The sequence below is a fragment of the Anas acuta genome, chromosome 19 (assembly GCF_963932015.1).
Source record: "Anas acuta chromosome 19, bAnaAcu1.1, whole genome shotgun sequence".
NCBI classification, from domain to species: Eukaryota; Metazoa; Chordata; class Aves; order Anseriformes; family Anatidae; genus Anas; species Anas acuta.
Genome location: NC_088997.1, coordinates 432,340 through 459,212, shown reverse-complemented (window position 1 = coordinate 459,212; position 26,873 = coordinate 432,340). Strand labels below are relative to the sequence as shown.

General features: G+C 42.1%; 1 long non-coding RNA gene across 2 annotated transcripts; it reads right to left on the bottom strand.

Annotated features, from left to right (window-relative positions):
* Positions 1-6,747: 6,747 nt before the first annotated feature.
* Positions 6,748-21,443, bottom strand: LOC137842310 (uncharacterized). 2 transcript variants are annotated; one of them, XR_011089011.1, is made up of 4 exons: positions 21,248-21,443; positions 18,854-18,974; positions 7,306-7,438; positions 6,748-6,980 (listed from the first exon to the last, which is right to left on the bottom strand). It is a non-coding gene; the product is annotated as an uncharacterized lncRNA (long non-coding RNA). The 2 variants fall into 2 exon arrangements; XR_011089012.1 differs by lacking the exon at positions 18,854-18,974.
* Positions 21,444-26,873: the final 5,430 nt, after the last annotated feature.

Below are 26,873 nucleotides of genomic sequence, written 5' to 3'. Positions count from 1 at the left end.
GGACTACATATAACATTATGTGGGGGAAAAAAAAAAAAGAAAATTCAAAAGCAGCAACAACGATCTAAGCTATTGTGTAATACAATTCCAGCTACAATTTAGTGCTGATTATAATTCTAGGTTTCTAGACATAAATGAAGGAAACCAGATGAAGTTTGGGGGGACTGTTTCTACAAGTATAATTTAAAAGGGTGTCTGTGCCAGCTGAGGATCCAGCCTTGTCTGCAAGAGGCAGGGTTTGAAAGTGTACTTTGCCTATGATTTGGCAATGTCCAGCATGCATTCAAATATGCTCACACTTCCTCAAGGGAAAATAAAATGAACAACAACAGCAGACATGCTCTGCGCAGATGGTAAATCTTTCTCACCATGGAGGCCAGAGCCTCAACTCATTAAGCCTGCTACCACCAATTTTAATGATATTGGAAGCCAGTACATACCTGCAATATCACCTTGATCTTCAGTGATGTTTTCCCAACTCCTGTGGCTGCTGCAGTGCCCACTGACCTACCAGCTCTGCTTCTACATGCAGGGCTTAATGAAGCCACTTTACCATCTAACCAGGCTGCAGGTGTAGGGCTTGGATTGACACAGGAGGAATAAGAATACTTGTCACACCACAACTGAAGTGTGATTTGTTAGTTAACAGAAGTACTTAAGTGCAATAACACAAGGCAGCTTTTGTTCCATCACTTTCCTGAGCCTAGAGCCCCTGGGAGTTTAAAACACCCTGAGTTAATACAAGTGAAGCCATAAGCATTATCTATGTCCTTCACAGCACAGTCGTTGCCCAGGTTTATCTTCCTTGTCCAACTAATTCAAAGCAACAGCCTACCCCATTCCCAATAATGGGAGGACTCACATGTAGTCCCCCATATACCTTCTAGCTGAGCAAGCAGCATAGTTCCCAAAAGCTTCTGCAAACTCTGTGCAACTAGTAACAGACTGGAAAGCACCTATAGGATGGCTAGAAACCATGGCATAATACAGCCATCAGTTATTGCTGTTTACCTGAACCTACTGGGTCAGCCACCTCTCACACAGACCTCTCTTGCTAGCAGCCTTGGCTCTTGCTTTAAGCACCAAGAAAAAACAACCCCAATCCCAGAGTAAGTAAAAAGTAAAATGACATCCCAGCCAGAAAGCCCTCAAGAGTACATGACTGTGACACCAGAAACAGAGGTGACCCACCAACCTGACCCCAGCCTTGTTAAGGGGGTACCAGGACAGACACCCTCCAACTTTCCACAGCTCTACAAACAAGCTGATATTAGAGCCTGTTGGCTTTTATAACAGCCAGGTGCTGATCACTCCGATGATTGATCTCTAATAGGCCTGAGATCCCTCTTCAATGGCTACTCACCCAAAACCAAACCAACCCCCAAACCAGAAACAAACAAACAAACAAACAAACAACAACAAATGCATCAGAAGTGTTATTTTTAATCACTGTTTATGTAAAATAAGGCTAGAACTATTTTTAACTAATTCTATGCCTGTTTTGAAGATTTGTCAAGGAATTTCTACATGTAGTTTTGAGAAGCTCAAATGAAAGACAGCATAAATAAGTAAAAACTTATTATTCTCAGAATGCAGCAAAACATGGTTAAGAAACTAAAGCCTACTGAAAGTCCTGGATTTCTGCTTTTATGTCACATAGGCACTTTTGTGGACCATAATCCCTGTCTCCATCAGAGTCCCAGATAAAAAGGAGGTTTCTGAAAGGACTTAACACATTACTTCCATTTGACTGCCAAGCAAGCAGACAACAAGAAAGCTAGAAAAAAAATTTTCACTTGATATTGTGGGGCAAACCCAGTGCACAAGCACTTGCAGAAAAACTCTAGGTTGTTCCTGAGAAAGTTTTGTTGTCACAAAATACAGTTGAACAAGAAACTTTTTCTTTGTCCTGGAGAGAAGAAGATGAAGAAGCTCCGGGGTATTTCTCCTCACTGTTCCTCGATAGAGTGGACAAGGTGGAGTGACCAGGGCGAGGACACCATTTTGGCATCAGACAGGTGACACGATGGCTCCAAAACTGGGGGAGCTCTGCCAGGTCTGTTGGTTGAGATTTGCCTGCTGCTGCCTGCTGTGAAGGTGTATGAGCAACCCTGCAGAGCAGCTGCAAACTCTCTGCTGTATGGCAGCCCCAATGCCTGTTCCCTGACTGCTCCCGGAATCCCAGGCTGTGCTGGGAGAGAAAATGCTGAGTGATGGAAAGCTTTCCTCATCACCACCCAGTGAAACCCTCTTACCATTCAAAATCTCTGCAGGCAGAAAGCACGTAATTTCCCACTTGTTGTGCATAAAATTGGGAGGCAGGCTTTCCCAATCCCCTGCATCATTGCTATTAGCCTGCTGTTCTCACACAGACCCTCTGCACACCAAATGATTCAGGCTGTGCATTCTTCATGCCCAGATACTAACTGCAACACAATAATTGCAGGGTTGGGAATGAAAACATTACTCAGCTCACTATAACTGATGCCTCTCTGTGAATAGACAAAAGGCAAGCCAAGCACCCTCAGCTCGCACAGTCAGACATGCTGATGGTTCCTACCTTATTGGTTCTATGATTCTATGATAAGGTGATCTTGTCTTTGAAGAGCCTAAATTTAACTAAGAGTAGTTGGTGGCCAGAGGTGTTTAGAAGGACTCTGCTCCCTTGGGCAGAATTCTTGACGAGCATTGCTGAAAAAATCTGCTCTGACATTTGCATAGGGATTGCTGGGAAGTGAACAACTGAACAAATGTGAAATGTAACTTGAACACAGGCATTCAAAAGGAAAGATTTAGGACTGTAACTGAACAGACACAAAAATTTATAGCCAACCTACCCTACTATGTAAACTAGCATATAGCTAACTCAGGGAAACACAAGGTCCATACATTTTGATACCATATGAATATATGTCTCAGTTATAAATCTAAAATCACTCCCACACTTGTACTCTATCTCCATTGACTTATTTATGTGAATTCATGCTCAAGTGGAGGGTTACTTACTTCCAAGTGTGAGAGTTTCACTAAACTGTATTGAGAAGCCTGTATTAACTTTATTGAGTGAATCCTAAAACCTGAACTCTGCCATACAGTTCTTTGTAAATCCATAGTGGCTTGTTCTGAGTGACTGAGGCAAATTTAATTACCACATCTGGAAAAACAAGGTAGTGTACACACATGCATACAAACTCATGGCATGGGCATATGTCCTGGTTTCAGTTAGGACAGAGTTAATTTTCCTCCTAGTAGCTGGTAGGGTGCTATGTTTTAGCTTAGGATGAGAAGAGTGCTGATAACACGCTGATGTTTTAATTGTAGCAGAGCAGTGCTTACACCAAGCCAAGGACGTTTCAGCTTCTCACTCTGTCCTGCCAACGGGCAGGCTGGGAGTGCAGCAAGAGCTGGGAGGGGACAGACCCAGGACAGCTGACCCTAACTAACCAAAGGGGTATTCCATACCATCTGGGGTCATGCTGAACAATATATAGGGGTGGCTAGCCGGGGGTGGGGGGGCCGGACTGCTCAGGGTTAGGCTGGGCATCGGTCTGTGGGTGGTGAGCAATTGCATTGTGCATCACTTGTTTTGTACACATTATTATTAATTATTATTAATTATTAATTATTATTATTATTATTATTATTTTCCTGTCTTAATAAACTGTCTTTATCTCAACTCACAGGCTTCACTTTCCCATTTCTCTCCCCCATCCCAGAGAGGGAGGGGGGAGGGTGAGCTCTGTGGGGTATATGTGGTGGGCTGTGTGGTATTTAGCTGCTGGCCGGGTTAAACCACAACAACATACAAGACTTGATCAAATTTCTGGAAAACTTGGGACAAAAAAACAAACAAACAAACAAAAAACATGCACTTTTGGGAGAAAACAACAAGAAATCCCATGAGGCTTTACACATGAGCACCCTGGAACATTGGTTTGATCTGGTGTCTGGGAGGGAGGCCAGCAAAAAATGGAGAAAAACCAAATCCTTACTGAATATGACTATAAATATATGATTGTGTATGACTGCACTTAGCCAGTCTAAAATACACCTCTTTTTGTTGGTGCCTGTAACGTGCTAGACCATCCTTGTTCTCTCTAAATCAAAGTTGCATAATGCCTGTTGTACCACACGATTAAGGGCCTGAGTTTTGTGCCAAGGAAAGGCTCGAACTACATGGATAAAAATTAGATAGCATCACAGGGTGGCTGCTGCCTCGCTGTCCTTGCAGTTGAGGTTGAAAAGTGCAGAAGATAGCCAGGAAAAATATTAGAAGTATGTACACCTCACCAGGGGTGAAATAAAGATTAGGATTTGATTTATGCTATTAATAAAGAATAGTTTCCAGAATTTCACAGCATGCACGTACCAGGTGGGTTTAGAAAGGTAGGACTTCAGCTGTGATATGTTTGCAGCTGGTAGAAAAGAGAACAAACTCATAACTCAAACAAACCTAAATATTATATTACAACTCCACTTAATGCTATCTCAGAAAAATAGATGGATGCTGGGGAAGGAGTTCTGCAAAGCGTGCACATCCTGCTAACAAAGCTGGGCTGTCTTAACACAGCAGGAGTTGTATATTAACCTACTGACTTTTTAAATCTTTCCGCTTGAGAGTTCCAATTTTTTCAGGGCTGTGAATGGACATGGGCTTGGTGCTCCCAGTCCTAAGGGACATCAGCTCCATCTTCATGCTGCAGGATGGTGTTGGGGGTCAGGACAGCACTGTGGTGATCCCCTGTAGGCGGTAGCTTCCAGGAGCACCCGTGGGTGCTGCAGGAGCTGTTCCAGGCAGGGTGGAACAGGTCTTCTTGCAGCCCTAAACCACTTCTCTGTGAAGTGTCCCACCCTGCTGAGCAAACCTCAGAACCTGCTGGCTTCTTGTCCTTGGCCACCACTGGTGTCCCACAGGGGACACTGGCACCACACCAATGGTGGGTTTGGATCCAGAGCAACTAAAGGGTTTGCGTGAAGTGCTGGGCTGAATCCTCCTCCTCCGTGTCGGTTTGATTAAGGGGCCCTGAAAGTGGCCAATTATATTCCATGTGGTTGTGCTGCTAGACTTTTATCCTTTTTTCCCCCAGTACTTGCTTTTGTTAGATATATGTCTTGATGAGGCCCTGATTCAGCAAACTCTGCAAGATTAAGCATACAAACAATCTTAATGGCTGATGTTAAAATCAAGCACATTGCTGGGGAGCAGGGAGAGATTTACTTGTAGGGTGCCAGTAAGGGGGAGACTAGGTCCCTTGTCACAGGGTGTTAAATTGGTTCAATAAAAGTGGAGCCATTAGCCCATATATTGCACTGCTCAGTGTCAGCCTTCATTGATCCTTGGCTGCTTGCAAGGTTGAAGTTTTACATATTCAATTATCAGGGGAGAGCATTTAAACAAAAGCTGGAAATAGAGTAAGGGCAAGAAAACTGCTGAGTATGTCAAATCGGGGTTGATCCAAAAACCATGCACTATACGTATTCCCAGATGTTTACTATACATTTGTATAGGTAGCGCTTAAATATGAAAAGTTGCACTCTGTTTTGAAAACAGACACCAAAAGCTCGTAGGTTTCATAACCTGTCATTTTGAGCAAAAGGATATATATATCTCCAGTCTGAAAGAAGTTAAGCTAGTTGAAAAGCATATCTAGACACTGAGGACAATTTCATTCATTACTTACTATTGCAAATGTGTGCCCTTTCTTGGAGGGCAGGCTAATCTAAGCCTTATTCTTTCACTGCTTGCCTGTATTACCAGAAATCATTTTGCCCAGCATTAAGTACTGAAGTTTTCTTTCTAAACCATACCCAGTGGGCAAAATGCTTTAAATGTGTACATTTAAAAATGGGAAGAAAGGAAGACAGAGAAACATTGGGTATGTATTGTTGTGAGAAGTAACTGCAAGGAGAATCACAAACAGGCAAATTCTTTCTATTTCTAGACAGCAAGCCCTGAAGCAATAAAGAGGAAAACACTTCCATTAATTTCTTCTTGAAGAGATCAATACTACCGACACCAAGTAAAACAGACACTTTTTTCTCATGATCCATTGCAGGGTTGAACAAAACTCCCAGCACTGTACACAGAGCTGTACAGAGCTCCAGCCCCCCTGAGACTGGTTCCTTTTCTGGAGGAGAGACACAGCTGCTGCGGGGCTGCAGCGAGGGAGCTACCCGTGCCATGGCAGCCCCTGATGCGGATCAGCAGTGCAGGTGTGGAAAGAAACACAGGAGTGTGTTTCTGTACTAGGAGTCAGTTTGGCCCTGGTTGTGCAAAATTTAACTTTTTAAAAATGATTATTATTATTTTTAAATCAGAACAGAAAAAAATCTTCTCTTTCTGAACTCATTGCCTACAAGTTCCAGTTTTGCTCATTCAACATTAAAAAATTACACTTGTTTGCTGAGCACGGCTTGCAGTCATTTGACAGATTAAGCTCCATCCTACTCTGGCTGGTTGTGGACATCTTCCACAGCCACCGCAGAGACACTCGCATACGTCCAGCTCTTTGTCATGCTTAATACATTAATTGGAACTGATGCAGAAGAGGTTGCAGGCAGTGAATTCATCACTCTCTGCATGAAGGCAGCTGCTCAGACAAGAACTGATCTGCTTTCAAAATGCCCTGCTTTAATGTGGTTAGTGATGTTTTGTTAAAGAAAGAGACATCAGGTATTTAATGTTCTTCATCTTCCAAAAGTGAGCGAATATTTGCAATTAAATTAATTATGATAATCATGCAGGAATCTCGTCTGTGCTGTAAGTTGGATTTTTATTTTCAAGACATTGCATACTAAAAGAGTATATTCCTTTGTTCTGTATGGATTTTGACTGAAAGGACAGTGAATAGTTACTTACGGCAATATTGCAGAGCTGCAAATTGCTCTAAGAAAATGACAGGTTCTCCCTATGGCTCCCTGTCTGTTCCTCCTGGATGGCTGGGATTGGCCTGGGCAAACCTCTGAGGCAGGTGGCTCCACTATTTTGAAGATGAAAGTGGGAATGGTTTCATTAGTGAAGTGATCTTAAACCATGCAAGAAAAGCCAAGCAGATCTACTTATCAGTGCACCTTTGCCTTGTGGGTGAGAACTGCAAATTCCATTGCAAAAGCATTTCCACAATTTTATGTAGGTTCTTCCAATTAAGAACAAAACATTATGTTTTCCTTTGAATTGAACTTAGGCAAATTCAAGACATTCTTTGTAGCTAAGTCTTACTGTGTAGTGGACGCTACACATCCATCATATATTAATGTATCCTATGTACATCTGTGAAAGGCAAGGCATAAAAGCTCTCTACTCACCTCTCTTAGTGCAGACGCTTTCTGGATTTCAGCAAACAGGACACTCACTGCTTGTTGTTTTTTCTTTAATGAGAGTTTTGTATAAACCATGACAGCTGCTTGAGGCTCCACCCAGGGAGAACTGCAAGAGTGGCTAAAATACAAAGGAACACAAAGTAGGGTTATGTGCAGATACTACCAGAAATAAAACCAGAGAAGTCAGTGCTGAACCTGTTAACCCCTGGTAGCATGACAGAGGATGCTTTTGGAATGGATTGTTAGAGCAAGGTAACTGGAAAACAGTGAAATGCTAACACACTACCTTTGGGAAGACGAGACAACTTGGAATTATGTTTGAGTGGGTCTTCCTTCAGCTGCTTAGCTTGTAGCCCTTGAAAACTCTTGACAGGCTTGCCCAGCTTCCCTGTTGTGGCAGGGCTATGCCCGCTGTCCCAGGAGCAGGACATGGGGCTTCCACAATGCCAGCTCCCCAGGAAGAGGAGCAGTGTAAGAAAGAAGGCTAGCCATGCTGGAGGAGCTCCTGTAGAGCTTCTGCCTCCTTTTCCTAAAAATTTGCAGATCAAAGTTGCATAAATAGGTTGAGGAAGTAGGAGAAACAATAAAATGGACTCTTAATTAAAACATCCCATATCTGACACAATTACTGAACTGCAAAAGAAAATAAATGCCTTTAATTGATACTGGAATTAGTGTCCTCACATTGCTCGGTTTTAATTTCCAAATTAAGAAGTCTCTCTTCCTAATAGTCACTCACAGTGATAAACTGTTACCTCTGCTAGTCCCATAAGGTGCCCAATAGCCAAATTATCACTTCTTTATTCTTCAGTAATAGCTAGACTCTTTCAAAGAAAGATCTCATTTTAGGGGAATCTCATGAAGAAGTTTAACGGTACATTAAATAATGCTGAATTACATCTGAATCTGCATGGATTTGCATTTTTACATTTATATTAATGCCAGATGAGTTCATTATGATTCATCTAACAATAATGAATGCTGAAGGAATAAGTAATGATCATGATATTACAACTGTGCCATAATCCTGTCTCTGTAATTTTGGTCTCTTTCCTATTTTCTACAAAAGCGAAGAATTAGTTACTACCACTGGCAATGTGACATTGCTCTCATATTACCAACCTGACTAAGGTCTAACTTTTATGAGACCTTCATGGCTTTTCTGTGAACATACAGCTTAAAGCCTTTGTCGATTAACATCTTTTCAGAAATCAAAACAGCTGAAAAATCATGCCAGGTCCTTTTTCATTTGTTGCTTTTGCCGTCTTTCCTCTTTCTTCCAGAGGATTGTTACTGGCTCTCATAAGCTCAACAGCACATGAGCATGTTCCTCTTGTCCCTTCTGAAGTCTTAGATCTGTCGCGAATGTCAACAAAACTGGCCAACAGACACAGGCAGATTTGGAGAAGAGGGAGAGGAGAGAAGTGCTTGTCTTTGCTGATCACAATCCTGCCTCTGTTCCTGCAACTCCTCACTGTTTCTCCCCAGACAGACAGCTCTCATCTATGCCACCATCTAAGAATGGTTCCAAGGCAAAACTTAGGTGTAAACATTGCTGGAGGAGGTGATCAGGTTTTATCTGTGGCACGGTATCTCCCCAGAGAGCTGGGTGCTGCCAGCGTGGAGTGAGCGGGATGCCCCACTGCTAACGTGAGGCTGCTGGAACAAGTTGCTGGCTGCTGCTCCTACACACCCATTGAGCCTGGGATGAGAAAGAACCATGCTCTTTCCAAACCTGCTTTCTTAGGGGTCCCCTGCTCTGTGCTGGAGCACATCAGCCAGATTTGTGTGTATTCACTCACTGAAACTAACAGCAGTCTCATAAATTAAAAGATAGGCAACCAAAAATGACTAATATATATTTTCTATGCAAGCTTGTGAATAAAAACACTGTGTTAAGCATACCTGAGAACTGCAAAACTAAATTAACTTCTGAGACCACCCAGTTAAATCCTGGCTTGCCAGACCCTCATAAAGAAGTGTTTAGAAGAGAAACTTGTTGAGGATCTTCCCAAGCCCTTGAGCACCACTGATGGATTCATCAAGACAAGGATTTGCTGTACGGAGAGGCATTTGCTTGGCATACCTTGCTGTTCTTATGCTAGTACAAGGGTCCTATGATCAGGTGTAAGACAAGACAAGAAGGTGTCAGCAGGGAAATGAAAGAGATCCATAAAACGTAAGTAGGTGCCAAAATGGCCCCTGGAGGAATAAATTCTACAATTTTATTAAAAAGAGACCCTTCTTACACAAAGCATCTTAACACTGCTCTAGAATATGGCTAAAAAGTCACAAAATAAAGAGCTATTGTTCTTTATCGAAGTCGATACATCTTTAGAGCTCTTTCCACCTGCCCATGTTACAGTCTGTAGAAATGTGTTGACTTGACCCCTCTAAGTTTACCATCACTAAAGTGAAAAGTCTTGCTCTTTGAACCTCAGGCTTCTGTAAGGTGGAGAAAATACATAGGAAGAAGACCAACCTTCTGTGCACAGGGATAATTTAGGATGGTTTATTAGAAAGAGTAACTGAGGAATAGATCCAACTAGAAACTGAAATACAATTTTTTATGATTTTTTTTAATTATTCTTAAATGCAAAATCTAAAAGTTGATATTATGGAAATGTACAGGATGGGTATAGATGTAATCAAATAAGACAATTGTTTTTTCTCATTCACCTTACAGAACTCCTCTGATATTGATTTTCTTCCTTAGAATACAAATAAGTCTTCTGGCAATTCAGATGTGACTTAACCCACTGTCAGTTTTTGATGCTAAAAACTTAAACTTAACTCTCATGAAGATAAAGGATGTGGCCTAAAATTGTCTCACATATGAGAATAGTTTGAAAAATATCTGAAAAAAATACTTTTCTCATAATCCCTGTAACTATAACTCTGTTTCACATCTTTAGCTACATTATTTTGCTTTCTTAATGTTGTTTTAAACCCCTTTGGCAGGAACAGCTAATAACAGCTTGGAAAAATTAATATGTATGTTAGATGGAAACGTTCTATTGTTTCCATGGATACCAGTGCAAAATCCCTTATGTGGTACATCTTCCTGCAAAATGTTTAATCATCAGCAAATATATATATATATACACACACACCTGTAAAGCAGAGAATGAGCTTAAAAAATCTATTAGACAACTCACAATATTTCTTAGGTTCCTGTAATAATGTGTATCTAACTTGCAACAGTGGTCCTGATGCTTTGTTTTTTTTTGGGGGGGGTTCTTATTTGCTTTATAATACTCAATGCTACATTGTCTTAGAATGAACTTGGGAGGATTCGCTTATTTTCCTTGCTGCTGGCCTCTTTGGGTTGCTTATGGTTGAATGGGTTTACAAGCTGACATTGCCCTAGGTTTCCATCAGGCTGGCTGTGTAGGCATGTCACTCTGCTGGTAGAAGCAGGGAGAGATGAGAAGCCTGATGTGTTTTTTTCCTCTGGGTCACTATCCAAGGGGCTGATGTCAAGAACCACATCTTTACAGAAATGGAAAAAACAAAAACACATTCAGGAGCATATTCTCATGACTATGCAGTACTAGGGAGGTTCTGTAAAGGTAGACCTCAGATATATTGCTGGCAAAAACAAGGATGCTCCCAGCTTTGTTTAATGATGGTGGTTTGGACTAAGATGGCTTGGCACATTATAGAGCTGAAAGGCTAATTGATTAAATCACAGAGGCTGAAACCCTCCCGTGATGACATGTCAAAAACAAGTGACGCATATTACTCTGCTCCTTATGCTGACCCTCTGGACAGGGATGGGCTTCACTTAGCTTTGGCAGCATGCAGGAGTGGTGCCTCCCATCACAGAAGTACAACAGGCTTTATAGTGTTCACATAAGGATATGAATGTAGTTAATGAAGGAAGAAATCTCATCCCTAGCCAAAAGAATTGCAGTGCCAATGAAACCCTTCATGAGATGCACCTAAGAGACCCTACCACAACAAAATGTCCAGTGACAGTGACTGTAATTTCAAAAGGCTGAAACTGCAATTAATCATGGGGATTTGTGAGATGAGTGCAATTCATCTTCAAGCAGACGTGGAAAACAGTACTTTTCTGTAGGACACCCTCTGAAATTTCCACCACCTGATGACCTATTCCAGGATATCAGATTGCTGAAAGTCATTATTTTAATTAGACATTACGATTTTCATTATGAACCAAGACTTCCACTTGCAGCAGTGAATGGTAACAGCACTTGCACACATATGTACTCATCACTGTTAAGGTTTAATTCCCTAGACTTATGGGTTGCTTTCCACTACACAGAGGTCAGTGTATCACACTGGGCTTGTTTTCATAGAAAGAGAAGAAGCGGTTCCCTGAATGCTGAGGAAGAGCAAAGTTTTCCTAAAAACTCCAGCCCGTGAGTTGGGTCTGTGCTGCTCATTGGCTTGAGACCTGAGATGAAACAGAGTGCTCTCCAGGGCCAGACTGCGGGCAGCCCGTGGTGCCACTGCGCAGGGGCAGCAAGAGGCACTGCGTGTGGGGACGACTGCCCCAGCACCGCAGGCAGGACCTGCAGGAGCAGAGGTTCTTGTGTCTTCCTTGCATCTCCGGGCCTTTAGCTGTTCCAAGCAAACACTCCTGCCCTGGCATTCCTGGTCTGACTTTTCCATAGAGGACTTTAAAAAAACTTCTAATGGGGAAAGCAAATTTTAAATACATTTCACCTTCTGTTGAATACCATTCTGTTGTTCCCCAGTACCTTTGCTTGCTTAAAAAAGGTTTCACTGCTTTCATTTCACTGAAAACCCACCCTAAGCTTCAGTTAATAGTGACTTAATGAGGAGTCCTTTAATTATAACAGCTGTTGTTTTAATTACCAAAAGATTTATAATTGGATCCTCTGCTCAAACCTGCTGCTAAACCAGAGGCTCAGAAAAACACCTGACAGAGGCCAAGCTCACCAGGCAGTCTGTCTGCCACAACAGAACATGTCCTTCCGTTGAGAGCAGCCACGCTTTACTTTAGCTAATCTTTTGAGAAAGCAGAATGTGTGAACAGTGCTATAATTACAGATACAACATGATGAACACAGAAATATTCCTTATACTAATGCATGTTATGTATATTGGGTTGTTGGTAACAATAAACAACTCCAAACTTGTCATGTGCTTATTCTATAGCTCTTACTACCATTTTACCATTTCAAGGATATATATCCCCAAGCCCTTTTCAAGCAATTAAATCAAGAAGTTGTTTTGAAAGCTTCTAGTGATTTCAGGAAATAATCCTCTTCTCACACCTCTGAATTAGAAAGTTTTTTTTTTTTTTCCCTAAAAAAAAGAAACACTTTTAGACAGATTTATACACTTTTACAGCAAATATTGTTTTGCATTGTCAATACCACAAGGTCAAATCATCTGTTTAATTTTGGGCTCTTTTCAGAGTTCCAGGGGAAAATTCAACATCCATTTGATGGAATGAGAAATTAACATTCTGAGAATTCTCTCCAGAGGTAGAAATGCTGAAAAGCTGTACATCGGAAACATTAAAGGTAGAGTCTTTCAACAGGCAATGAAACTGTGATTTCAGAGAAGTTTTAATTTCAGTTAAAAGACAAAGTTCCAGAAGGTGAAGGACATTCAAAATGCCAGCCAGTTGGATTTATGAGGGACAGTCAGCCCATGCCAGAAGGTCCCATTTCTGTGGGGCAGGAGTGGTAGAGCATAAACATTTGCTCTGTGAACCTGTCACTCTTCATGAACTGAAAGACAGTTGAAAAGGAGAAAGAAGGTTTTGCTGTCCTGTAATTTTAATTAGACTCTGAACTCTCTCTTCTTCTGTAAACTATGTGCTATGTGCTGTTAACACAGCTGCCTTTTCTTTCCAGATGGGGCTTACAGTTAAAGGGGATGAGAGATCGTTTCTTGCATAAAGCAAGTATGAATCAATGCCTCAGAGAGCAGTGACCAGCAGGCACAGCACCAGTTCAGAAGGCAGGAGCTTGGCAGAGTAGGATCTGTGCTGTCCTTGCTTTCATGCACAGATAATCTCCCTTCTCTTCCACCTCCCTGTGTTTGCAAAACAGTTGGAGAGTGGTACTAGGAGTTGTAGGAGATAAACATTATCAAAGAGAAAATCTCCTTATTCATTTGCAGTTATCTCAATTAAATTATTTCCTGGCATGTGTGCTCACTTACTCTGACAGTGGTGAATTTCAAAATTAATTTGATTTCTTTCTGCTGGGCAATATTACCCCTTGGGCTGGCAGATGTTCAGAACCAGCAGCTCCCTTCTCCCCTCTGGCATTTCCCTTTCCCTCCATCAGGGCTGGGAAATACTGCCCGCAGATGGCAGGACCTCCTTGACTGCAGGCCACCCAAAGCCAAGTGCCAGAGGTGGCAGGGGCTGCCCCGAGCAGAGCTTCTGGCCACAGCCCTTGCCCAACAGCCCCAGCACCATACACAGCAGCTACTCCCTTGCATGTCTGTTTTGAAAGCTTCACTGCAAAGGGCTGGACATAAACCCTTCTGTACACACCCCTCAGTTACGACCAGCACAGCCTCAAGTCAGTTGTTTTAGCTGCACACAGTGAGCAGCACTTGACAGGTTATTGACTTGCAGTGATACACTTTATTAAAAACCAGGAGGGACTGAAGCTCTTATCTCCTTATTAAAGCGCAGACTTGCTAGGAAAATTTAGCAATATGAAAACTATTACAGTATCCAGCAGAAACAGTCCTTCTGAGACCTTCAGAATAGCAAAAGGTTAAATCAAAACTTCTCTGCTACAGTATAATCAGGAGATGGCCAGGCAATGTCTCTACATTATCATGCTGTGCATGCTTAAATTAGAACAGCAGAGTGGATTTTATATGTGTAGCATAAATATATTATAATACATAGAGCCTATACCCTTCTCCAAATGGCCTTCTTTTCCACTTCTGACTGAATTTGAAACTGTTAGAGCTTGATTCAAAGCTCACTGAAGAAAGCATGCTTTTCATGTAAGAAAACAGGCTTCAGATGACCCTGAAGGGCCAACTGCGAACACTGGCAAAATGCTAGCTAATGGCTGGGAATAAGGCGGAAAATAAAAGCCCTCACAGACATATCTGTTTAGTTATAGAGTACAGGTACCATTTATAGCATGGATATGACACCATCAACCAATGCAATGAGCAAAGGCTTTGAGAACCATACAAAGGCCAACCTTGAAATATCTCCACTCTATACTTTCTATGTTCGAAAACCCTAAGTGCAGCTCAGCATGACAGACTGAACCTATAGCAACAGATACCAAAAATATAGGGAGGATCACTTAGGGAGACAAGCAGAGCTGTATGGCTGCTGTGTGTCTCAAGCAATAACTACAAATCTCCTCCAGAGATAATCTTGACTTCCCTCGCTTTACCACACAGTCACTGCAGCCCGTGGGTGTGGGTCAGGGTCAGTGTCACCTGAGCATGCATCATGGTGCACACAGATTTCATGGACCCAACACATGAACTGGACTCAGAAAATGTATTTATAGTAGGTATATTTATATACTGATTATGCAGAGCAATTGTATGCATTGCTGTTCTGTACTGGCATAATAGGCTGGGCAGATCCAGTGCCAGAAGTGAGCACAGCCAAGCGTTGTTAGCATTTAGCAGCAAGGACCTTTCACATAGTCTGCAGAGCACAAACTTGTCTGAGATGTCAGCCCACAGCACAGCTTAGTCTGAAGATTTGTCTAACCCCAGCATGGGATCTGAACAGTGTCAATAAACAATTAGCATGCTCCCAAGCAAGCAATTAAATCAATGGCAAGTGGGGAATTCCAGCAGACAATTCAATTACTGTATTAACCACAAAAGTTGCTATATGTAAGTAGTATAAGGAAGACAAAAAGAAAAAAAAAAGGCAAATAAAAGACTCAGGCTGTTTGCTTCACCATTTGCTTCTGGAACAGTATAGCATCATGTAGCAAGAGTTGTGGAGTGTGTTTGATTTAAGGTGAAGATAACACTTACTATTACAAAAAATAAAAAAATTAAAAAAAATTGTAAGAGGGTAGAACGTTTTCCAACATGGTTACCATTATCTGTGTTTGACAGAGTTGACACATTTCTTAGCTGCTTCAGGAAAAGGATAAAGTGGTAGTGGTAGAAACTGAGCTACAGGTAATTTTCTTATAGAACAATTAGCTTCTCTCTAAGTTATAGGGCAGCAGTGCGTAAAGACCATTTAAATCCCAGGAATATTTTATTAAGGGCTAGTATATTTCAATGGGAGGAAAATGCAATTCAAGAGAATTCAGAATCTATCCACTCATTACGCAAGATAAAATAGCTTCAGTTTCAAGTGGAGCTGACATGGAGCCTACAGAATGAGCAGAACCATGAAACTGGGGCTGTTTGATCCATGATACGCTAGCTGTTGTATCAACTTTTCTCATGAGATGAGAAGAAATATTAGCTAGGAAATTACTTCCCAGTTAGTTCAAGCTGTATTTTGCAATGCTGATTGAGGTGGAAGGTGACAGAAACAATTGTTAAATATCAATAATATTATGTACACAATTAAAATGCAACCAAGTCTTCTAATACAAAACTAAATGAGGTTGTGAGCCTGTGCAGGGATTCTGTGATGTTGCTAGGTTAAATCTTCAACTTAGTGGAATATTTGAAAGTGTAATTCTTGCCTCCTCCTCCTCCAAATCCCTTTTAATATTCACAATTGGTTTCTCTGTGAGAGATTTCCAGCTCTGAAAAGTTATTTGAGCTGAGTAGCTAAGGATTGTATTAATAAAACACTGTTATTTAGGACAAATCTCTATAGGCATGTTTACTAAATAACTCTGATATTTTACAGAATAAATTACATTAATTACAAACACAACAATAGCAGCAGCAACATCAACAACAAATATAGGTGGTTAAATGTTTGTCACAGCCATCACAAAGAAAAGAAAAAAAAGTCAGTGTGGAACCTTCTTTTGGAATAAACACTTGAAGCCCTAGACAAGCTTGTGTGTGTGTGTGTTGTACATGCTTTGCTCATTCCAGAATTAATGAAAGGGGAGAGAAGAAAATGAAGCAAAACATGGAAGGCAGCAAGTTACCCTGACCTGCTGCCTGAGCTGTTGTTGTCCTAGCAAGATCATTCAGGGTGCCAGAATCCCACAGCCCCTCCAATGCAGAACAAGGCAGCACAGCCCAGGGCAAGAGGTGTGTCAGGCAATACACAGTGTTGCAACACAGTGCCCAGCACATGGTCCCAGCAGCATTGCACCAGCCTCAGGGTGCCAGCAGCCCGAGCTGTGTGCTGCAGACACCCCAGCCCCTCCCCTTCCTTCTTGGTCCCACGCCATGGTTCCAGTGCCACTCTGCCAGCAGTGGCTGAGAGGTCCTGGGGGGCGACCAAAGGCCAAAGCCTGGCACCACCAAGAGAGCAGAGAACTTCAGTGCATGCCAAGTCAATGGCTTCCTCAAGTATCACTGAGAAAAGGTCCTTCTGTTCTCCAAATGCCTTATGCATCATCTCTCCCCTATGGCTTTGCTATCACCAGCGGCTAGGAGCAAATGGTGCTGAGAGTTCCTGCTGAGGGACCAGGATAATTTTTGCACCAAGCTACTGCCTGGCTTAGCAATCCTAGGAACACAAACTTTATGCAAGAGGAGGATGTTCTTGGTTGATGTTAAGGGACACAGTTTTCCCATGGAGAGATTTGTTCACTAGGTCTGCTCATACTTGTCAATATTCCAGCAGTTGACTTTGAACAAAGTCATTTTCTCCTCTTTGTGCATTTCTTTTTCTGTGGGTAACAATCTTTGACTCCTTTATAAGGCACTTAGAGAGAGCTACAACCGAGAATATCTGCAATCTCTGTGCTGGGAGAGGAGATGTAGAATAAGACTGGCTGGGATCCATGTTGCTCTCAGCAGGAGTTGTTGTCCGAAAGCTTAATTAGATACAAAAAGCTGATTTAAAAAAAAAAAAAAAAAAAAGAAAAAAGAAAAGACTTCAGCCAGCACAAGGTCAATTTAAGTCAGAATCCTGTCAAAGTAACGAAGATGGAGAGAGTCAGATTTAGATAGAATTGAGAAGAGTAAAAGCAAACTGCTCAGAGCAAAATGACACCAAGATTTCTGGTCTTGGGACTCAAGTGAAGGTCTAAATGAGGAGAAGTGAGAATAGCCACTAAGGCTAGCGAGAAGAGCAAGTCTTTCCTCATTAGTAACAGAGAGGACTGATGCAGCCACAATGACCCTGGGAGAATTCAGCCTCCCAGGGGACATCCATGGTGCTCCCCCACAGCCCGGTGTGAGGCCACGCACAGGCTGCCCATGGGCACTGCCATCCTTGCTTGGCCCAGCACCGCTCATCGCCCTGCACCCTCCTGCAGCCAGTCGTATAGCTCGGCATGGCCCCATGGACTCCAGGCAGAGTCCACTGCCCACCCTGGGGTAATTCCTGCAGAAAATGGGGAAAACATCCACAAAACACTCAATATATTAGTAGATAAACCACAAGTGGTACTCAAAAGTGAAATGATTCAATGTGAATTACTTGTTTGGTTTCACAGATGACACACCAGCCAAGGAACACCCTGATGGGTATTACCCATTTCAGGTCTGATACATTCAGTGAGGAACCAAAATTACTCTTGTGAGGAGAGGCGCTTTGTATCACCTTCAATTTAAAAAAATCAATTGTCTGAAATAAGCTCCCTAATATAGATTTAATAAGATTGTCTATGTTAATTATATATCAATTTATTGTTCGAAGAGCACTAAAGATGTAAGAAGATAAATCTAAATGTTCTCTCATTAGCTGAAAGCCACATGAAGTAAGGGTGAAATTCATGTCTGTGCCACTCAGCATTAGACCGATGCAGGATTTGTCTAAAGCCCAGGAGGCACAAGTACAATGTTGGTCTTGACCTGACCTCACTGCACAAAAGCAGAAATTGCTATAAATGCATAATGACCTTTTTGTCAATACCAAATACTTGCAAAGAGATTTTTTTTTTTTCAAATCAGCTTAATGCTTCACCTGCAATTCCATACCAATGTAATTAGATCAAAATTATGCACCCAACTATTATTCACTTTGCTGCTACTCAGCTACACAATATTTGAACAGAAGAACATAAAACAAAGCTTCCCTTTAAAATATGAAGAGCGAAGTTTTAACAGGTATTTTGTGGAGGGACATTTTAAAACAATTAACAGGTGTGTTCATTTGCAAACTGGCTTATCAGACATTACCACTTTTAAGATAGACTTTGCTCAGGCTCCCAGAAAACAAGAACAGGAGCTGGAGAAGTCACAGATCAATAATCTGTCTTCCTTTCCATGGCTAAACCCAGAAAATATTGTTTAACCTGTCTTTTCAGGCTCAACTTCTATTAACACACCCTCCCTAAACGATCCATTTCAGAGCTTTCTGGTCCAAGAAGACTTCTGCAATGGGAATAAGTAACCACCCATGCTTCAGACTAAAACCTTGAGCTCCCATCCCCCAGACATTTAAATCATTGTCTTGCTGGATTGGGATGCTTTGTGCAAGAAGTACCTCAATGTAATGGTATGGAGTAGAAGGAATGGTGCAGGGCTGCACAGCCCAGGCCAGGATGAATTAGTTTGCCCAAGACTGGATCTCAGGAATTTGATCTTTTCATTCACAAAGCATCCCTCTGCAGGATGGGAAGAGGAAAAAAAAAAAAAAGGAAAAAACAGTTACTGCAGATTCTTCACTACTTTAATCCTTCTCTCCCTCTTGTTTTCACTTTTAATTAATTGTATTACTTTGTCACAGTTTGGATTGATATAATTGCAACTGTTCTAATCACTATGAGCACCCGCTCATAAATACTATTAATTGTTAATATTGTACTGCAGAATAACTATCACTTTTTTATTTCTTTTTTTTTTTTTCCCTAAATGAATTTTTGATTTGGTAAATGAATTTTTGAAAGTCAGAAATCTTATTTTTAAGTAATTTAATTAAAACTAATTAATAAGGGAAGGAGAGTAGACAAAAGAGCACACAGGATACCTAGTTTGCAAAGGCACTGGGTAGAAGAGATCCACATTGGTTCAAGCAATTTACAGGCAATAAGAGCCTGGCTGGCTAGAGCAGAAAGTAAAGCACACACACCCAAAAAAAAAAAAAAAAAAAAAGAAGTTTCTCATAGTATAATTAATGACACAGAACTAGCTGTAATGTAGAAGTGTCTTGTATTACTTTCATGATACGAAATGCTTGCTGTAGTGATAACGATGGGACATCAATTATCCTTTTAAGTTTCTTTGCCTCTGACGGGTTCATTTTCTGTGCTTGCTTGCCTCCATTTTAAATTACTCAGATGAATTTGGAGTTCCTGAGAGGGATTAGCAGCCCATGGAGCTGAGTGAAGCTGTTGCCTGCTTGCAGACCTGAACCGGAATCTCCCATTTGCCTTCCTCCTGCTGTGCAGTGCAAACCTCTGGGCTGCGCAGGGCTCACACAGCCCTGTGTCAGAGGGCTATTTGCTTCCCCTTGTGCCAAGTTATTCAGAAAAGTAGGAATGAATACGAGGAGCTTTAGAAGAAATGTATTGAGTAGCTTAGATTGCTTACATAATTTTAAAGATTTCAGATTAGATCCTCAGGAGGGATTGATGTTTTTGAAATAGTGTGCTTCTGTCTCCAGCAAGAAACATGTGGGTTGTCTCTCTCTAAAGCACAGTGATTTTATTCAGACCTCATGCAAGTGGAATTTAGACACCTTACTCCAAACAAGCAGGTATTAGAGAAGAGTTTTGACATGAATATCAAACACACTCAAAGAAAAAATATTCATTAACAAATAAAAAAAATAATCGTTCTGAATAAGACCAGCTGATGTTATCATAAGAACATGTAGGGTACAAAATAAAGATAAAAAGAAATCTTGATATAAATCAAGTTTAAGCACTCCACCAATCATCAGCTCTCTAAATCAAGAGCTCTGGCAGATTTTCCAAGCGAGAATCAATCTTCCCGTCTCTGCAGCAAATACCATAATCTTTTTCCCACCATGGTATAGAAAATATCTGCCACATTCAAAATTTACTGGAAACTCTTCCACTAGCCTGTTTGAATGTTGCAATTTAAAATGCTTTTGAACAGTTAGCACCACTCTACCTTCATCCTCTGTGCAAAAAGATTTTGATAGACAGACAGATTTCCAACTGACATTCACAGCATGCAGACCTGATCTGTGGTTACTCTGAATACTCCTTTATGCCTAAAGCTCCTAACGCTGCTGCATCCACCCTGTGCATCTGCTGGAAAAGCTGCTTTCCTGCGCCCTCCTGCATCACTGCAGGGTACTGCTCCGGCCACAGAGCTCTGCCCATGTTAGGGATGGGGCACATGGAGGCAAGTCTTCTAGATTCATGCTGGGAGACTGAGTAGGGGAGAAGCCACCACATTTGGTGTGGTCACACCTGCAATACGATAGGGATGGGTCCCTACAGCCACCCATCCTTAGACACATCTGACCCAGGCTTGGCAGGAACCAGCTGGTGCACTAGAGTATCTTGCCCAAACTAGCCTGACACTCACACAGCAGGACTGAGTTGCCTTACTGTTTACATAGGAGGTATTTGTGTAGCCTGAAGTCTGGAAGAGCAATACGGGAGATGAGGTACCTTAGCCATACAAGGAGCCCACATCAGTCCCTGATGGGATGGTCAAGTGGCACCCAGCAGAAAGACAACAAACCAGGACCACCTGCCAAGGCAAACTTATTACCAACATTCACCATCCCATACACATACACCTGTATCCTGCATTTTCCCCTTCAGCAGTGGGACTCACATTTCTGTCATTCCAAAGGTTTGAGCAAAAAGGTGACTGCAAGTAGAGGTTGCATGAAAACAAACAGCCCAAATTGTCTTCACTATAAATTCTCTAAAGCTCAGAATAGATTACTTGTGCTTACCCCGCTCCCCATCTGCCAAACTCCTAGACCTCCGGCATCTCATACAACAGGAACATTCAAGAAGGGTGGAGGTAGCCCTTTGAATAAAAGAGAGACTGCTATATTAGGAGAGACTGTCTGCTTATAATCTGTAGGGACTTTTCCCCTGTTCCATCTTTGACAGAGATTCAATATGGAGGTGAACTTTGTGGAGTCCTCCAGGAGCTGTGAATGGTGGTGTTCATCTTGCTGCAGCAGGTGATATGCATTTCCAGAGCCTGAGGAGATGCACCTGCTAGCTCAGCTGACATCCTGTCACCTCGTGGGGTGGCAGAGATGCTGCTGAAAACACACAAAGGTCATGGTGAGGAAAAGTATACAAAAAAGCAAGTACAGTGAAAGAAGCAGGAACTTAAGGCCAAATTGTTAATTCTTAGTACAATGTACTAAATCAGTACTTCTAGCATTAAAATATGTTTACGTACCAAGAAATTCTAGTGATTTTGCAGAAATAACCCTGAGGCAACAGGTAAAGGAAGAGGAAAAAGCCTATCAGATTAAGAAACTATTTGAGTCAGTGTCACTGAAACAACTAAGAAACCTGACGTTTCACTAGAATTTTTCCTAAAGTGTATTACTTTATTTCTGCACAACGTACATTCTAAACTTATTTCTTAAAGGTTATTTGTAAAGCACAATTGTGAATCAACAAGCAGTATTCTTCCCTTCTGTCATTGTTTAAATTCCATAGGACTTCAGCACATGCTTATAACGAGGCCAACCTGCAACTGTTTTGCTTGGTTGTAGCTCATGCTGGTACTGTATGGATGCCTGTAGGTTGTTAGTGTCATTTATTAAGCTGTAAAGTTGGCAGAATTGCAGTGAATTTGGATCCCCTGGAATATTAGAATTTTTGTCACTTTGTGTTAACACTGGTGTCCTGGCTTAATTCCAGTTTGTTTAATTATATCCTAGAGCTCCCAAATACCCCACATTGTTAGCTGGAGAGGATGAGCTGCTCATAACTGTGCTTTCACCTAGCTCTGCACTGCTGAGCAGCTGCAGCTCCCAGTCCTGGGGGCGGCTGCACTTCAGTGGTGGGTGAAATGATGGCTATATATCATTCATGTACCCACTAGAGATTTCTTAAAGCATGTGCTTCAAAATGAAAGGTTATATAAATGGAAGAATTATATTGTATATCTGTTATACACAAGAAGAGAGGGGATGGCTCCAAGCAGTACTGTTAAGGAGAGGCAACATTAATAGCACAGAATTCAGTCTTGAAGACCCCTTTATGGAGAATAAACAGATCATTTTGAAGCTGGCCTAGAAGGTACAAGGCTGTGAGTCATAAGTGAACTGCCTCATTTGACCCTCAAGGTATAGAAGAGATCTGAGCAAAACTTTCAGAAATACATTATGTTTGTCACTGGTGAGGGCAGGTTGTTTCCTCCCTATTTATCCTGTATCCTGTAGTCTCTCTCAAAAAACAAAAACAAACACACAAAAAACTTACAAGTGCTGTTTTTTTTTTTTTTTTTTTTAACAAGAAATAGTTTGTATGCCAGCCAGAAAAACTGAGGTTTGATTTTGCTTCAAAGTATATATGATACAAGAACAAGTGTCTCTGTAAAGCAGCAGAAGGGGACCTTGCAGATTTTTTTTCTATTTTGATTAAAATAATTGTTTTTCTTCCAAAGGGATATACATCTCTGTCTCAGTTTTCAGCATGCATTTTCACTTTCTTGGAAGCCAAAGAACACACTTAATTTGAAAATGTGAGAGTCTCCCTGGAGCTACACTGCAGATGTGTCACCTTCCTGCTGTCCTGTGAGCTGGGTCCATCCCTCACCTCATCAGGCAGGAGCTGTGCGCCTGCACAAAGCAGCCTGATGTTCCTTTAGATGAATATGCAGTAACAATGAGATCTGACCGGTTATTCAAAAATCAGCAAGAACAATTTCCTTTTAAAATTAATTATTACTGACATCTAATATAATTGTAGCATGCAGATAGATACCAGCAATCAGCAGTTTGTTTTTTTTTTTTTTTATATAAAAAAGAGAGTATTGATTTGTTGTTCCTCATAAACCTGGAATATTAAATTGAGGACAAGACAATTACATAATGGAAGAGAAGAAAATTGGCCTTCATGAATAAGATAAATGGAAAGTAGCCTGGGTTTCCCTAGTTTCCTTGCAAGACACCTGTATCCTTGCCAGGGCCACTGCCCAAGAAAAGAAAGGCACTTTCCAAACAGCTAACTCATTCTCCAGAAAAATTAAATCTCTTCCCAAATCTCTCTCTCTCTCAAAAAAAAAACAAAAAAAAACAAAACAAACAAACCAAACCAAAACAAACCAAAACAAACAAACAAAAAAAAAGCAAAGCATGACAGTGTTTCATTTCATGCCTCTGATGGACCCAGCTGCCAGCAACTGCAGCCCAGCTTCTGAGGGGCCTTAGCTGCTTTGGCGTGCTCATCCTCCAAAGCCACCATGAGAAATTCGCCAGCAGTGCCTTTCTGCATCAGAGCACACCAGCCTCTCATTTCCCACGAAAGCATTGGGTGAATTCTGTCCTGTTTCCTGCACACTCTTTCCTGTTCAGACAGCAGTGGCACCTGGGACATGAGGTGATGAGGTGGCACGACCAGGACACCACGGCATCAGCCACACTCTGCTCCACCCTAAAACAGAGCAGTCTCTTGGTAATCCCCTGCCCTGTGTGCAGTTCCAGTTTATCATTCCCAATCACACCCTTCTGTCTGTGTCTACATATATATGATTTCCTCTTGTAACTACTCTCTCCCTCAGATGGAATCTCCACTCCAGCTCTGCCTGGTTCCAGCTGCCACAGCCCAGCCCTGGCCCATTTTGGTGGCAGCCAGACTCTGAGAATGGGTTTCCAAAGAATAAATAAATAAATCCTAATTAGTACACATCAAAGCCACATTTTTTTTCATCTGCCTCCACAATGATGTTGCTTATATTAGAATGAGAGCAACATGCAACCATGTATCCCAAGGAAATCAGGTATAGTAACAACAAGTTTTGTTAAAAGGGATTTTTCAGATACCTTCTCTCAGAATTCTTGGGATGTCCAGCATTTCTCAGTGACCAATAAGGGGCACTGTGCACCACTCCAGCTTTCCTCTATCTCCTCAACATATGCAAAAGAAGCTCGGTCAGAGCTTTATCTTTATTTTTAAAAAACAGACTCAAGGATATTTTAAAATCAGCATGTCATCCAAAAGTCAGGAAGGACATACGTGTCCTTCTGAGGATGTCTCCACAATGTCTGTGAGCACTGAGGACGTTGTGGTGTAGGTCTGACTGGAAGGCAGGCTGGTGTTAGCATGGTCCCATGCACAGCTACCCTGGCCCTGCCTGCACCATGGGCTGCTGGCCCCTCACCTGCAGCCTCTTCCTGTGCAAAGCACAGAGGGGTCTCCAATGGAAGATCACATAATTTGAGCAGTACTTACTGTGATTAGACAGCATTCAATGACAACATGGTCATGCACAGACAAATCTCAGTGAAAAACAAATGCTGACAAGTTTTCAGGAATGCTGTTTCCATAGATGTGGGGGCATAACTTCCTGCTTGAGCTATCTGGCTTGCAAAGATATTCTTTAGGCCAAAATTTCATGCTCCCTTTTTGTATGTAACTATATGCATTGTTTTTAAGTTATCAATTTCCATTTCTGTTCTTAATGCACCTTTGCCTCTATGGACAAAAGTGATGCTGTGCATCTGTTTGAGAGCTGTCAGGTGTGTCTATGCCTTCTTCGGTTGACTGGATGGCTCCACTGAGGTGCACTTGCTAATTCATTGCCCTGTGCTTTTTATTGCTGTGAGTATGGTTTGCTGCTCTTACAGGCTGCAGCAAGAGCATCTTTGCATCTCCAAACAAGGCGTTTGTTCCTGTTGGCTGGTGGTTAGCAGGGCTTATCGTGCCCAGATGGGACATCATACATATGTGGGGAAGTGACAGATGCAGCTTGTGCAAATGGCTGGGTGGCTGGGGTTGAAGAGCATCTCAGCAAAATGAAATCACACCCAGCTCTGGGAACACAATAAAACTTGCTGTTCAGCTGGCATGGATGTCATGCCTGTGTTAACGCTCAAGTGCTGCAAAGTGCTGTCTGCTCCATGGTGTAGGCAGAACCCAGAGCTGCATGTGGTGCATACCATAGGGGAGAGCATGGTTTTGCAGACAGGCTCTTGTCCAGAAAAGCTACAGCAGTCCCACAAGAGTCATGGGACATCCCCATTTCACACTGCCTGAGGAGCACTTTGGTGCAGAACAGAGGTGAAGACACCTAGATGAAGGTGCAGGCATCTTATGCTGAAACTCGCTGCGAAGTGTGGAGGACCACCTAAGCGGCTACAGATTTTAAATTTTATTTTCCAGTCTAAGTCTTTTGGTATTTCTAATCTACAGCCATTCATTCACTGATATGCAAAGGTGCAAGAAGGTTGTGAATGAGACTTCTAAAATATCTGACTGTCCTTTCCAGTGACTCCAGACCTCTGGAAATGGGTCTCTTAGGGGCCTCAGTGAAGTAACATTCTCCATATCTGCATTTTTAAATTGTCCTGTATGATCCCAAATCACTGAGACACTCACAGTTGCACAATCAGTCAACCTCTGGATCAACATCCAACTTCATATGGGGGAGATTTTCAAAGAAGTCTTTTAATGTCACCTGTACTCTACAACCTCCATCTGTTCCACAGATTATACCCCGGAGATGGAAAACATGTCACATCCCTGATTTACAAGACAGGCCAGGGGACAGGGACATGATTACCTTGCCCATTCAGTGTTCATCATGCTGACAAACAACCTGATAGTACATTTCCAGGGAATTAAAACCTGACTCAGAAAACTAAGTCTTAATTAGCAGAAGCTGTTTGCTTGCTGCCAGGACAGTGGTGGCTGTCCATCACCATAAGGTGCCATGGGGTTTTGTTGGGGAGGGTGTCCAGAGTGGGGTGCTGAGTGCCACAAATTAGCACGGCTTTACCTGGTTTGACAAGCATGAGAGGGACGCCAAAGTTCTTATAAGGTTCTCCCAAGATCAGCCTATTGGTGGAAAAGCTGTAAAATGGGCTGACCAACATTTCTGGATTGGAGGAAATCACACTCCCTGGTTCTGCTGCTCACACAGGTACTTTCCCCTGACAACACTGATTTCTTCCTGAGATTGTTCTGCTCTCTGTGTCCTCCCTGCGGGCAGGACTCATTTTGCAGGTGGCAGAGGGGTGCCTCCACTGAGCCAGGAATCTTGCCCTGCCAGTCGCTCACCTGCTGGCACTGCAGCTGTGTGGGCTCCAGCAGTGCTGCCGCAGGGGGGCCTGGCTGCAGCTGTGCTGCAGGCACCCCAAGGGAGCTGGTGCACCCCAGAGTACTCAAACGCTCTCTAATTAGGTAGCTCTGTAGGAGCCACTCTGTTTGGGATACCCTGAAACGTTTCCTCTCATCAAAATTAATAAAAGTCCTTGTTTTGATCTCAATCTTGTAAATATTTACCAGACAGTTAATGTTTTATGTAGAGCATCTTCTCTGAAGTTTACATATTATTTAGGGGTCAATTTCCTGTGGTAGAAGCCATCAGAAGGCTCCAGAAAAAAATCC